At 33.1% G+C, this 14,178-nt stretch overlaps 1 long non-coding RNA gene across 1 annotated transcript in view; it reads left to right on the top strand.

Annotated features, from left to right (window-relative positions):
- LOC140445736 (uncharacterized) overlaps positions 1 to 14,178 on the top strand; it is a 380,882-nt gene that overhangs the window by 221,178 nt on the left and 145,526 nt on the right. The window contains exon 3 of the long non-coding RNA XR_011951437.1: positions 6,253 to 6,292. This is a non-coding gene — a long non-coding RNA (uncharacterized lncRNA). The remainder of the gene's footprint in view (positions 1 to 6,252; positions 6,293 to 14,178) is intronic.

Below are 14,178 nucleotides of genomic sequence, written 5' to 3'. Positions count from 1 at the left end.
AAGATCATCTTTTGGCATTATAATTTAAATATGATTTCTGGCATATGACCGTCATGGCTGGCTCTGACCTAGTCTAATCTAGAGATCCAATTTTCGATAACTTTTTCCAACATTTGTCGTCGTATATCGGCAATAATGCGGCCAATGTTGTCCTCCAAGTGGTCAAACGTTTCATGCGTATTGGCGTTGACTAGCACCTTCACATATGCGTGAAACTATGCGTTTACCAAACGTTTCCTTCAATAAATGAATTCTGGCATGAGCTGTGTGACATATTGCGCCGTTTAATTGAAACCACCGCTCCAGCAGATCATGGTTGTTCAATTGGGGAATGAAAAGGGTAGTAATCATGGCTCTATAGCGGTCACCATTGATTGTAACGTTGTGACCAGCATCGTTGTTGATAAAGTCCAGTCCAATAATCCCACCAGACCATAAAGTACACCAAAAAGTCAGTTTTTCTGGATGTAATGGTTTCTCAACATACATTTGAGCATTATCTTAACCAAATAGGGCAGTTTTGTTTGTTGACGAAACTATTCAACGACAAGTGAGCTTCATCGCTAAACAAAAATCGCTTATGAAAATCGGAATCAAGGACAATCTCATTTTGGACCCCCTCCCCAAATCTAATGGTCCTTCGAGCCGGATTTTCTTCTTCTTTTTCTATTTATTTGTGTGTCTCTATTAACAAGGCTGATTCATTTTACCACCAAATTAATTATATCATTACATGTATCGATGTTTTTGTTTGACCAGTTCTAAGATTTTAGTCTTTTGAGTGATTGTCACCTGTACACTTTTCTTTTGTAAATTTATTCCTGGCTACAAATAAATTTTGATTTTAACATATTTGTCACGTCGCAATTAATTTGTAGCTCTTTATATTTTTATTATATTTGAAGGTATGTGTATTTGTCTTTGGTTATTGTTTGATTTCAAATAGAGTTTATATAGTCTACTCGTCTATTATTTTTCTATAGGATTATACATACCCAATGCGAAAGGGAGAAACCAGCGAGTTATAGATTGAACCTAATATCTTCTCTTCCCTCTATGATGACCTCAATTGTTATATAGAGGTCATCGTATGTGCAGAACGCAACAGAAAAAAATCCGGCTCGAAGGACCATTTTGGAATGTCCATGATAGTAGTCTATACAGATCAATATAACAATTGGGGTCATCAGAAAGCAGAGAAAATATATTATGTTCAATCTAGAACTCGCTGGTTTTCCCCTTTCGCATTGGGTATGTACATTCCTATAGAAAAATAATAAGCGAGTAGACTATATAAACTCTATTTAAAAAATGAAGTAAAATCAAACATAAATATACATAAACAAAACATACTCAACAAAAATATCTGCATGCAGGATGTCGACGAATAGGTTTTAAAAACGCATTAACTACAAAGGAATTTGAGATTTCGATTTGTATGGTTAAGTATGATTAGAAATAACGCATAAATTAAAATTAGACGTTAAAGAGTAAAAAATATGCGCACATACAATAATATAATTAATCCGTGGAAAAATGAACAAACCTTGTTGATAAAAGGTACACAAAATGCAATCAAAAACAATTCAATGAAATATATTATATAAAAGTATTAATAAATGCAGGTCAAAAGGAAAATCAGTAATACACTACACATTAACTTAATAGTAAAATTAGCACGTAAATTGTACTCAACAATAGTGATATTAATACAATAAAATAAGTCGTCAATTAATAATAAATTAATAAAATTATTAATGCAAAGAAGTTATTAATAATTACCGATACAGGAAAAGATCTATAAGCAAACGTAAAATATTCTTAACGGGCGACACAATGTAAAATAAAGTACAGCACAATAAAAAGAATTCACAACAAATGTAAAATGTTCTTAAGAAAGTTCAAAGGTTCAAAATCGCGACACAGTATGTAATAATTGGGCACCAAGTAAACGTACTTGGTCCATGCAGCAACAAAATTATGGTGTATATAATATATGGTGTATATGTACTTTACCATGCAACATGTGGAAGCACTAGAACTGTCTTTTTAAAAAGACCAAGCCGAAGTCCCCTAAAAGTGCTGACAATTAACCCATGCACATCTGTGTTGGTTGGAAGATAAAACTTGACTCCCTGACAAGACCGAAGCGAAGTGTGTCAGGTACTCTTAACCCGAACGTACGTGTGTCTCGTGCATGGCATGGCATATGGAATTCGTCTCTTATCTCATTCTTTTCTTAAATACACGTCTGTGCCATTTTGCAGATGGCTCGTCTCGTAATATGTAGTTTTTAACACAGCTGTATTTTCGTACACGAAATCTTGGAATACGGGGAGAATCAAAACTACCACAAAGTCTGTTAATGTTATATAAATGTTTATATATCGTTGCGAAACTGCAACAGCTATTTAAAGAAAATTGAGCTTCATCGCTAATCAAAATTCACTTATGAAAATCGGAATCAGTGACAATCTAGTTTATGACCACTCCCCAAATTTACGCCTTGCTAGGTTGTAATGCCCTTACCATTTTTGCATGAGTTGAATTTTGTACACACGCATTAAGTAAGTGGATACGTATCCAACTGCTGTGCACGATGGCAGATATACTGACAGGGCCGCCGCTAAGGTATTGGCCGCCCGTGTGCAACTTAATATTTGCCGCCCCCCTTCCAATACTTTAGACATACATACTATTATTTAAAGAAATGTGCAGAAGATGCATAATATAACAATAATAATTTGTGAATAGATAAATACTTACTTGAACATTTAGACTAATCTCCATGATCCAACGTCCATATATTATTCTAATGTATATCCTAATATCCAATCCTAATATTCTAATTTAATCGTCCTTTATCCTAATTTAATAACCATGATCCAACGTCCAGAATATGTATATCCTAATATCCTAATTTAAACGTACATTTAATTAAAATAATGGCATAATGTAAATAAACAATATCTTTAATGTACAATGTCGCACACACTTCATGTTCTCTAGATAACATTGCTAAAGCAGAAAGTCTATCTTTATTAAGGATCGCAAATAGTTTTTAATAATCTTAAGTTTTTATTGTTATCAAATCCTCCGTCTCTATCCGCAGGAATTTTCAATTGTTTGGTACTTTTTCTATGGTTTGGACTTCGCTTGAAGTTGAAGGTCCTAAATTTATATCCGATTCTTCTATATTTTCATGTATGTTTTTCATCAAAAATGATTCCAGTGCACCGCTAAGTTCTTTTTTCTCCTCCGTTTTTGCCCCTTTTATTTTTCTATATTGAAAGCCTGAAAGTCGTTTTCTTTTTCTTTCGGACATTTTGAAATGATCACTTAAGAACGAAGCCGGGCGAATTTAACAAAATAAATCCAAAAACACTTCAAATAAGTTGTCCAAATAATGTTTCTCCAAATAATATGTAGCCGTAACGCGTATACGAATAAAATTACGCTGATCTCGACGTTACTTAGAAATACAGTACCTACTGTGCAAGAGAAACGGGTACACTACTTACTATATTTTACAAACAAAATTTATCAAAGGCGTGTCTAAATTCATCGAATTCTCAACTAAGACTGAACATAAGACATAATAACCCATCTATAAACATAACCATAGGGATAATATTATAACAGAAACTTTAAAACCACTTGCCTAAATTCTTGTAAAGTATCTACGTGTAAAATACCAAATAACTGAAGTCCCAAAGCCGCCAGCCGCTTTTAATTAAAAAGTATTCCCGAAACTGCTTTATGACTGTACCTGCAAAAGGGCGCAGTTCATACAATACATAATATTTTCTGACATTTTTTTAGATTAGGATGATAAAAGAAGTATACATAATAAATGAAACGCATTTGAATATTATCACGTACTGAATAATTATTATTGTTTGGAATATTAGAGTTCACATAATTATCTGAATCATTACTATTTATATATTTGAATTTATTTTCGTTTTAAAAAAAGTATTATCATCAGTGGACTGCTTTTGGCCGCCCCTATTGTTGGCCGCCCTTGTGCGATGCACACTTGGCACACATGGTAGCGGCGGCCCTGCATACTGATTCGGGTCTTCCTGTATGCTACGCTCTACAGCAACAACAACTTCTTCTGTAAGCACGACCGACGTGTTTTTGGATGCATATTATCATTTAGAGTAAAAGTGGTGCAAAAACGTTCCATGGTTAATCTAATTACTTGCTCTGATGGACTATTATGTTGACCATTAAATGGACGTAATTATATTTCTATATCTCTAAAAAAACACCTTTTTTAACATTTCCCATTTATGTTTTCATCTTGTAGCAGGTCTTCCTTTTCGTCTTCTTCTCGGCGGGTTCCAGTACAATATTGTTTTCGGCCACGTGTGTTCTGGCATTCTTTGTACATGCGCGTACTACTGCAGGGCTCTGTTTTCCAACTTTTTTGTAATTAGCATTCTACTTTCATTCTGTTCCGTATTTCCTCTGTTTTTATTCTATCCGCTCGTGTAATTTGTAGACATCTTCTTATAAAGTCCAGTTCAACTGTTCTTATTTTAATTCGTATTAATGTTGTCATTGGCCACTACTTCCTTCTTTAGAGGGTAATATTCATCACTATGCTCTAAAAGATCTTTTTTGTTTTTTTTTTTTTGGTTGGAGTGTTGTTTCATATCTCTCCATGGATTGATTTCGTAGCTTATTTTCCCTGTGCTATTTTTATTTCTGTATCTTTAATGCAGGTATCATCTCGGCATATCATTGACCCTAAATACTTAAAAATCTTACAACTTTTAACAGTCTCTTCTTCTAAACTTAAGTTTAAATCTGCAACCTCGGATCCAAGACATAAGTACTCGGTCTTACAGATATCTATCTTAAGTCCCCATAGCTCATATTCTTCGAACGAAGAAAATTACGAAGTGGAATACTTCGTAAGGTAGTTTTTTCTTTTTATATTTTAATTTTCAGGAAAGAAGCGTTAGTTTTTATTTGATAAGTGATTTTCATAGACAGCAGCTAGAGTATCCGCAATTTCTTGGGGAGAAGTTATGAGATGGTCTTTAACCTTCAGGCTTGTAACTGAGTGTAAAGAATTTATACCAGAAATACGTGTAACAGTTTTTCAAACTTCTCTCATTGGTATTGTTCTGAAGCTATTTTCTTGTGGCATTCTGAAGTAATTACTATTTAAATGGGAATAAGCTACAATTAAAGGTTAAAGTACGTTTATTGGTAAAATTACCATTAATTAAAAAAAAGGTTAAAAGTAAAATTTGTTTATTTTACTAATGTTTGTATTTTGAGAACGATTTCCGAAGTGGAAATTGAAACGTCAATAAACGTACTTTAACCTTTAATTGTGGCTTATTCCCATTTAAATGGTAATTTTTCTCATTGGAGTGGAGTTGTGTATATTAGTAACATATTTTGACCAAGACGTCTTTCTAGATGTTTTTACTATCAGTTGGGCTTAGCTTTTAATCTCTTAAACTTAATTTCTTTCTGCTGAATTCTGCCAAAAGATCAAAGAATAAAAACACGGAAGATACAATACAAGGAAGTCCAGAAAGTAGAAAGATAGGGACAACTTAACGCTACAAAAAAAATGGAGAGAGTTAGAGGAGCTCCTGAGGAACATCATACAACAGCAACTGGATAGCACAAGAAATTGATATAAGAAAAAAGGAAAATCAAGAATAAATTCCTAAATGGGCATTGTAACGCATTATTCAATAAAATTGTAAAATATCTACTTTGCCTAATGTTCGTGTTTTTAAATATGTTCGAAAGTCTTCAATTAACTCATTAACTAGTTAATTTACAATTAATATTTAAGCAACTGACCACATCACTCAATGCAGAAAATGAAGGACATTAACGAGACCAACGTCAGAACGCGAAGTATACAAAGTTTGCTTCTATTTGTCTTCTTCTTTATATTAAACCCCCTACACACCTCCCGACTAAACCGCCCAACTGTTGTGATCGACAACGCTTGGCCTGAAGGTTGGTGTGTGCGCAGGTTTGCTGAACGCCAAAAAAGTTGTACCCGTATCAACCGTCAGGCCCAACGTTGTTGGTCACGGCAGTTGGTTGGTTTTATCGGGACGTGTGTGGGGGTTTTAATCTCATAAAATAATAAAAGTTTGTTAATACGTGTATTTTAAAAAAATATGTTTTTTATACTAAACATTATTTTTATTTTTAAATATCTTTGTAACCTAAATTATATTTATATTTGTGTTTTTTGACTTCCAGGTTGACAGCCGTTTTCTGGAAAAGTTCCTGAGTCACTTTGGTATGTGTCTCTTCGATTTTTGACTTTTTATATACATACACCGAAGCGTTTTTTAAAGGATTTATGTTGGAACATCGTCTACCTTCTTAACGCAATTTTGCTGATAATTACATATACAAGTTGTATCTAAAGTTTTCTAAAATATTTTGTGAGTGATTATTTAACTTTAAGACTAAAGGAAAGCAGTGTAGCACCATATCACTGCTCTTCAATAAAGAATACTGATATTCAAATAAAAAAAATTCTAGTATATGTCAACATCGTACATGTAGAGAATACTCTATATACCGACTGCACTAACGACCATCATTAAAAACACCCTAAAACAGAACTACTAGTAATATAGAGCGATTTTAATCAGAATAAAGAAACTATCTCGTACCTTATGGCTTTAGAGAAATAAATGCGAATTGTAAAAGACAGAAAGAGCAAATCATAAAATTACTCTACATAAATCTAATATTACTTTACTATAAAATTCATGAAAAAAACAGGAATTATCAGAATAGTTCAAATGTTGAAATGACATAAAATTAGGCAAAAAAGAACTAAAAACAAGTTCAAAGCACGTGGTGTTCGTGTGTATTGAGGTATAAAAAATGCTTATTAAAAGCTTAAAATTTTTATTTTAAAGAAGATCTTTTCGGAATTAAATCATTCCATCATAAGTTTACTAAAAGAGAGGTAAAAATACCAATATTAAAAAACAAGTAAGTTTAAATTTAAATATACCTTACTAAATACTATCAATAATATTCACCCCAATATTAAATTCACTATGGAATTAGAATCCAACTTCTCCATCAATTTCTTGGACCTCTCCATCAATAGAATTAATAATGTCTTTGATTATAGCATCTACAGAAAACCCACACAAACAGATCATGTCATACATTTCAATTCTAACCATCCCATTTCACACAAATTATCTGCATTCAACAGTTTCATTCATCGCTTAGAAACCATCCCATTATCCAACATTAACTACAACCAAGAACTAAACATTATCAAACAGATTGCTTTCAATAATGGCTACAACCCTGATATCATCCATAAACTTATTTATAAAAAGAAACGTAAATTGCTTCAACAATCAGCTTACCCTAACATTACTTCAGATTCCCCATCTTACTTCTCATTACCATTTCACTGTCCAACACTCTCCGAATCAATCAAAAACACTATCCTGAATTCTGTTGAAAATATTAAGATTTCCTTTAAAGTTAACAATAAATTGAGTAGATCATTATGCAATATTAAGGACTCTATTGACTTTAGCAAACAAAGTGGAGTTTATAAACTACGATGTTCTGACTGTGATGCCACTTATATTGGTAGAACTTGTAGATCTATAGTAACCAGGGCCATGGAACATTCTAAGTTAGAGAACACTTCTTCTTTTTCCCATCATCTTAAATATCACAATCACACAATCAAGGTACCAGATGATATTTCTCTTCTTCATAACATCCCAGGCAGAGATTATCTTAAACTTGACCTTTTGAGGATTTGGAAATAGTCAAGGAAAAGAAAAACAGTCCCAATTGTGTTAATCGTCACACCAGCATCAACAGAGACTTTGTCCTTCATCGACAATTATTCTCCTGATCTAACTTTCTGTCTTTTAACTACACATCCAGTTCACTTACTTCTACATTTCTTTCTATTTTCCCATAGCTTAATATCACCTTATAATCTGCCATACTTAACTCTATTCTTGTCACCATTACTTCACTAACATCCCCCTTTTCCAATATCCAATTTTCCATCCTCTCCAATAACTACTATCTAACTAATTACACAGGTTTTCTGATAAATACTCACTTTACATCTACCAATCTCTTATCACAATCAGTTTCAGTATCCCCAGCTTACATCTTTACATTCATCTCCTATTTCCTTTTCTTTCTTTTTCCTCGATTCATCTTCCATAAATTTCAAACCAACTTCTATCTATACTTACTTCATACAAGGAAACAATTAGAAAATAACATTCTTTTCATCGCCTTTAAAATGATTTATTAATTTCAACTACCTAACTTAAATTTTGCCTTACCTTGGTATACCAAATTTATTTTACATCACAGTCACTCATTGTTTTACATTCTACCAATTTTTTAAAATACCAAAAATTGCTATTGATCCTACTATACACAAAACACAATTCTTCACTAAAATCTGCCTATTCACAAACTTAAGCACAATGACTTTTGCTCCTACTACATCATTCCACTTGACATTGACGGGTACTAACTGATTTTTCATACCATCTTTCTATCAGTTAGCCCAAGACTCCAGCACAGATCAGAGGTAATGTAAGTCGATAAAACCTCACCAACTAAAGGGGGTCATGTAAGATGCCCCCATTTTCAGTTTTTAATAATCAAGTTAACAGTCTATTGCATTTACCTTGATAAATACCATGAGGATTTTTTAATACGGATATCCTTCCAATGTTTTTATGTGGCCATACAATGTTTTTAACAACTTTTTATGTAAGTAGTAAAAAACCAACGTGTTCTTTCTATATATTTAAATTTTACCTTACTTGTTTTTTAATATTGGTATTTTTACTCTCTCTTTTAGTAAACTGATGATGGAATGATTTAATTCCGAAAAGATCTTCTTTAAAATAAAAATTTTAAGCTTTTAATAAGCATTTTTTATACCTCAATACACACGAACACCACGTGCTTTGTATTCAACAGGTATACTAGCCACTTCTGGATATTTCCACTTCCAGTTTCACTTTTATTTTTAAAAACAAGTTCTTATGCCTCGTTTCTCAGACAACAACACTACTTATCTAGTCAATAACCTACAACAAATAAATCTTCGTCGCAACACTACTATGCTTTCATTTGATGTCACCAATTTATTTACTTCTGTCCCTAAACAAGAAACAATTAATCTGGTTCACTCTCTTCTAAGAGCCAATTCCATTACCTCGTCTACTACTAATTCCATTGTCCAACTATTACAAACTTGCTTAGATTAAGATTTATTGGTTTTTAACAATAAATACTACAGACAACTTGATGGCTTAGCCATGGGTTTGGAAAAATCCTGAAATACTCCATTGGTTTCGCTACATTGATGACTATCTAGTCTTCATTTCAGGCAACTTCAACTCAGCTGAACTATTACTTTCTAAAATTAACCAAATCGACCCCAATATTAAGTTCACCATAAAACTAGAATCATCCCAGTCAATTAACTTTTCTGATCTCACCATCACTAGATTAAATGATCATTTCGACTTCTGTATCTATAGGAAACCCACACGGACTGATCATGTCATACCCTTCTCTTTAAATCACCCCATGTCACATAAATATGCAGCTTTCCACAGTTACATCCATTGCTTTGACACCATTCCACTATCTCAGTCGAACTATAACAAAAAATTTAATACCCTCAGACATACAGCAGTCAATAACGGTATGATCACAACATTATCAATAAACTCATCCACAGAAGACGTCTTAAAACTTTACAAGACTGCATTTCCCAGAGACCTTACCTGTAAACCTTATTATGTTTCACTACCAAATCATCATGACAGTCTTTCTGGAGATATTCGAAATCTCATCAAACGTTCAGTTGAAAACATCTATTTCTTTTAAAGTACTCAAAAATTTGGGCCAGTGTATATCTAATTCTAACGACTCCATTACTTATATGAGTCGTAGTGGTGTTTATAAACTAAAATATTCAGATTGTGATGCTACCTATATAGAAAAAACTTGTAAATCATTGTCTTTACGTTCTTTAGAGCACATAAAAAGAGAAAACTTAGCCACTGCTTCTCAACATTTGAAAGAACTAACCACACTCTCAATATCCCAGACGATGTATCTTTAATTATAATATTTCCCAAACAAGTTTTTTAAAACTTGACACATGTGAAGACCTGAAAATTATCAAAGAAAAGCAGAGAAGTCGAAACTGTGTTAATCGCCATGTCTCATTCTATCGAGACTTTCTACCTCTCTATCGCCAACTATTCTCATGTCCCATATCCTCTACATCTTCTCTCACACCAATCGTCCACTAATCTTTCTTCTTTTGCCATTTATCCATCTTCCTGAGTCCACACCAATCCACTCTTTCCAAAGTCTATTTAACTTATCCATCACTACCCACGTTTTTTCCAGTATCTTTAAATTTAACCAGGTGACCCTTATGTCTGATGTTATTTACCTTTTCCCCTTTGTTCTCAATTGTCTTTATTTGCTGCTGTTACCAATATTTAAACTTTTTTCTTTTATTTTTATATTTATTGTACTTCTCATTTATTTTGTCTTTCAGATATTGTTTTTATGCATTTTTCTTCACTTTTACTTGCTTTGCTATTTCTTTTGACCTTTTTTGTTTTTTTTTATTGTCTTAAGTCCAAAATTCGAACAATCTGCTTCCATTCTTTTTTCTGGTCATTTCTCCATACCTATACGTCTTGTGTATATTTGGTTTTTCATTTATAACGAAGTTATAAGCAACTTCCGGTATAACCGGAAGTAGCAAATAAATTAAAATATTTTCATTAAATAGGTAACTCTTTTAAACCCCTTCATTCCAATTTTCATGATTCAGTTACCTTTAACTCTCGAGATATTTCGAATTGGCCGTTTATCTGCCGCACCCTGTATAATAATAATGTAAAAGACTCCTGAGTCCACACCAATCCACTCTTTCCAAAGTCTATTTAACTTATCCATCACTACCCACGTTTTTTCCAGTATCTTTAAATTTCACCAGGTGACCCTTATGTCTGATGTTATTTACCTTTTCCCCTTTGTTCTCAATTGTCTTTATTTGCTGCTGTTACCAATATTTTAAACTTTTTTCTTTTATTTTTATATTTATTGTACTTCTCATTTATTTTGTCTTTCAGATATTGTTTTTATGCATTTTTCTTCACTTTTACTTGCTTTGGTATTTATTTTGACCTTTTTTGTCTTTTTTTTATTGTCTTAAGTCCAAAATTCGAACAATCTGCTTCCATTCTTTTTTCTGGTCATTTCTCCATACCTATACGTCTTGTGTATATTTGGTTTTTCATTTATAACGAAGTTGTATAACTTCCGGTATAACCGAAAGTAGCAAATAAATTAAAATATTTTCATTAAATAGGTAACTCTTTTAAACCCCTTCATTCCAATTTTCATGATTCAGTTACCTTTAGCTCTCGAGATATTTCGAATTGGCCGTTTATCTGCCGCACCCTGTATAATAATAATGTAAAAGACTGACCATATATGCTATATATGGTCTATACCTATAAGGCCTATTCAGCAAGTAAATAAAATTTAATTAACTAAGTGTATCAATCTAACAAAATTAAACTACACTTCTCAACAATTGAAGTGGATATTATGAAAATGTGTATTTTATTTTTTGTTCCTAACGTCAAATAGAAAAAGGAGTGATATAAACAAAGATTTATTTTTACTTCGTATTTTCATACAGATGAACCGAAAGAAAGAAATTCTTTAAGAAAACTTTAGAGCTACTCCAAGAAGAAGCCTTCAAGTGCTAGCAGGAGAAATGCCACTATACCTCAGAAGACAATATATATCACTATGCTACGCTTCAAAAATTCTAAGCGCAATGGATCATACTTTTCTCGCAAGTTTAGTATCGGAAGAATCACTAGACCAATACACAAATTACACCACCAAGTCAGTACCATTTTACGAACGAGTTAAAAGACTACCGTATTATATCAATTAAATCATCTTGGCACCCATAAAAATATACCAGACACCTCCCTGGAGGGTTTCTTTACCAATAGTAGACCTCTCCTTACTTAATCATGATAAGCATTCACACATTTCTGCTGAGATCGGGCTTCAGTATCATGCAAATTTACTCAAATATTCCACTTACAAATTGTTCTTCACTGATGCCTCCAAAGATTGCAACGGTGAAGCAGCTGCCACTATATCAGAAAACGTACTTTCCGCCACTAGATTAACTAACGGCTGTAGTATTTATACTGCAGAGCTCCAATCAATACTTGACGCACGAAATCATTGTAAAACCACAAATGAAAAACAAATACTAATATTATCAGATTCATTAAGTTCTTTACAGGCCATTAAACATGTTTATCCTACATACATAAATCTATTCCTAATTAAAGACGCGTTGCAACAGCTACAATTTTCTGGGAAAACCCATCACATCTCGGAACAGACAAAATACCGTTTGAAGCAATAAACAATGTAAACATTCCACCCACAACAGGCATACCAATATCAGGTACTAAAACTTTATTCAAGACTCATGCCAATAAAATTTGGCAAGAAATATGGGATCAAACAAACAAATCAAAAGCATCAAACCAGATGTATCTTCAAAAAATCTTCCCATACCACCAAAACGAAAAGACCAGATAATTATCAGTAGACTCCGGCTTGGGCATACACGACTTACGCACGGATACATAATTTCCAAAGAACCACTACCAACGTGCCAAAGATGCCAAACACCTTTCACAGTCAACCATATAATAATAGAATGTCCAGAGTACACCTCAGCCAAGGCGATATTCAAGATACCCTGCCTGAAAGAAGCACTGGTTACAAAATTCAATGAAGTTCTGTCTTTTTTTAAATTACTGTAAACTCTATAATAAATTATTACTTAATTTTTGTTACATGTACATACATGTACATTGAAGCATATTTTTGTAAGAGATGACCTTTAAAATGTACCTTATTTTCTCTATTTGTATCATAAACCTACCGGTAATAACCCCAGTGGTTGATGCGGATAAATAAAATAAAAAAATATATATTTTTCTAGGTTTAAGGTAATCCAAATAATTTATTAGTATTGTTGTGGTAACAATATTTAATACACTAGTAAATGACCGTTTATTAGTGTAATTATTGTCTTCGTCACAACGGATTTTATTGAAAATTGGGATTAAGGTTCCTACACTCTTCTTCACTTTTGTACTTGATCCCAGGGTTGCATTTACTTGGGTGATAAAAACCACTCATTCTCGGAGGTAAAAAAAACATAAGTTCAAAATAAATAGAAAATTTAACTATTCTGCGAGTAAAAATATTCATGCAGCCCTCTTAATACAAACCTTTCGGTTTTTATTTGATCGATTGGATATGCAATACATTCGATCGGTTTTACTTGACTGTAGTCCACTTGGGTTTTTACCATTTTGAAATAGTTCTTCTTGTTCTTTGTCTTTATGACAATGGATTTACCCGACTTAGCCAATTTGTTATTCGAAATTATACCGTTATTGGCGGCTTTTTGCAGAGTGCTTTGGTACCTTTCTACCGACTTCAGTATAATTGCTGGTGGCTTGGGCGATTTTGCTGCTTGTTGTTTTAGTCTCTCCTGCTGTGGTTTTTGTGCTTTTGTGCCTTTTTGGGTTTGAGCCTGATTTTGTTTTTGTTGTTTCTGCGTGATATTCTCAACCTTTGCTTTTTACTTTCATTCTTGGATTATTTTGGTCTGTTTTTCAACGGCACTTGTTGGTTTTGGGGTTTCCATTACCGGCTTTATTCTTTTTGGATTGTGTGGACCGTCCACTCTATCTTATTGGTTTTTATGTCTACTACCTGGATTTTACTTCAGACTTTAAATCCATTTTTTTCACTGGATTTTCAGTCACTTCTTTCTTCTCTGTCTACTTCTTCTCTTTCTGCTCTTTATCTGTGATCTGTTCCATTAAGGACAGAATCTTGTCGGTGAGGCGTTTATTTTCCTCGTCCTTTTCTTTTATGATGTTTTGCAATTCTGGCTTTTATTTTTGCATTGCACTCATCCCTTTGTTGTGATGCTCATGTTGGAAGATTATCGCGTTGTTAGTATTAGGTCTACTCGATCACAGTATATTGCTACTTAAGGGTTGT

This window comes from Diabrotica undecimpunctata, chromosome 7 (assembly GCF_040954645.1).
Source record: "Diabrotica undecimpunctata isolate CICGRU chromosome 7, icDiaUnde3, whole genome shotgun sequence".
Classification (NCBI taxonomy): Eukaryota; Metazoa; Arthropoda; class Insecta; order Coleoptera; family Chrysomelidae; genus Diabrotica; species Diabrotica undecimpunctata.
Note: the sequence above shows the minus strand (reverse complement) of the source record. Positions and strands in the feature narration are given on the sequence as shown.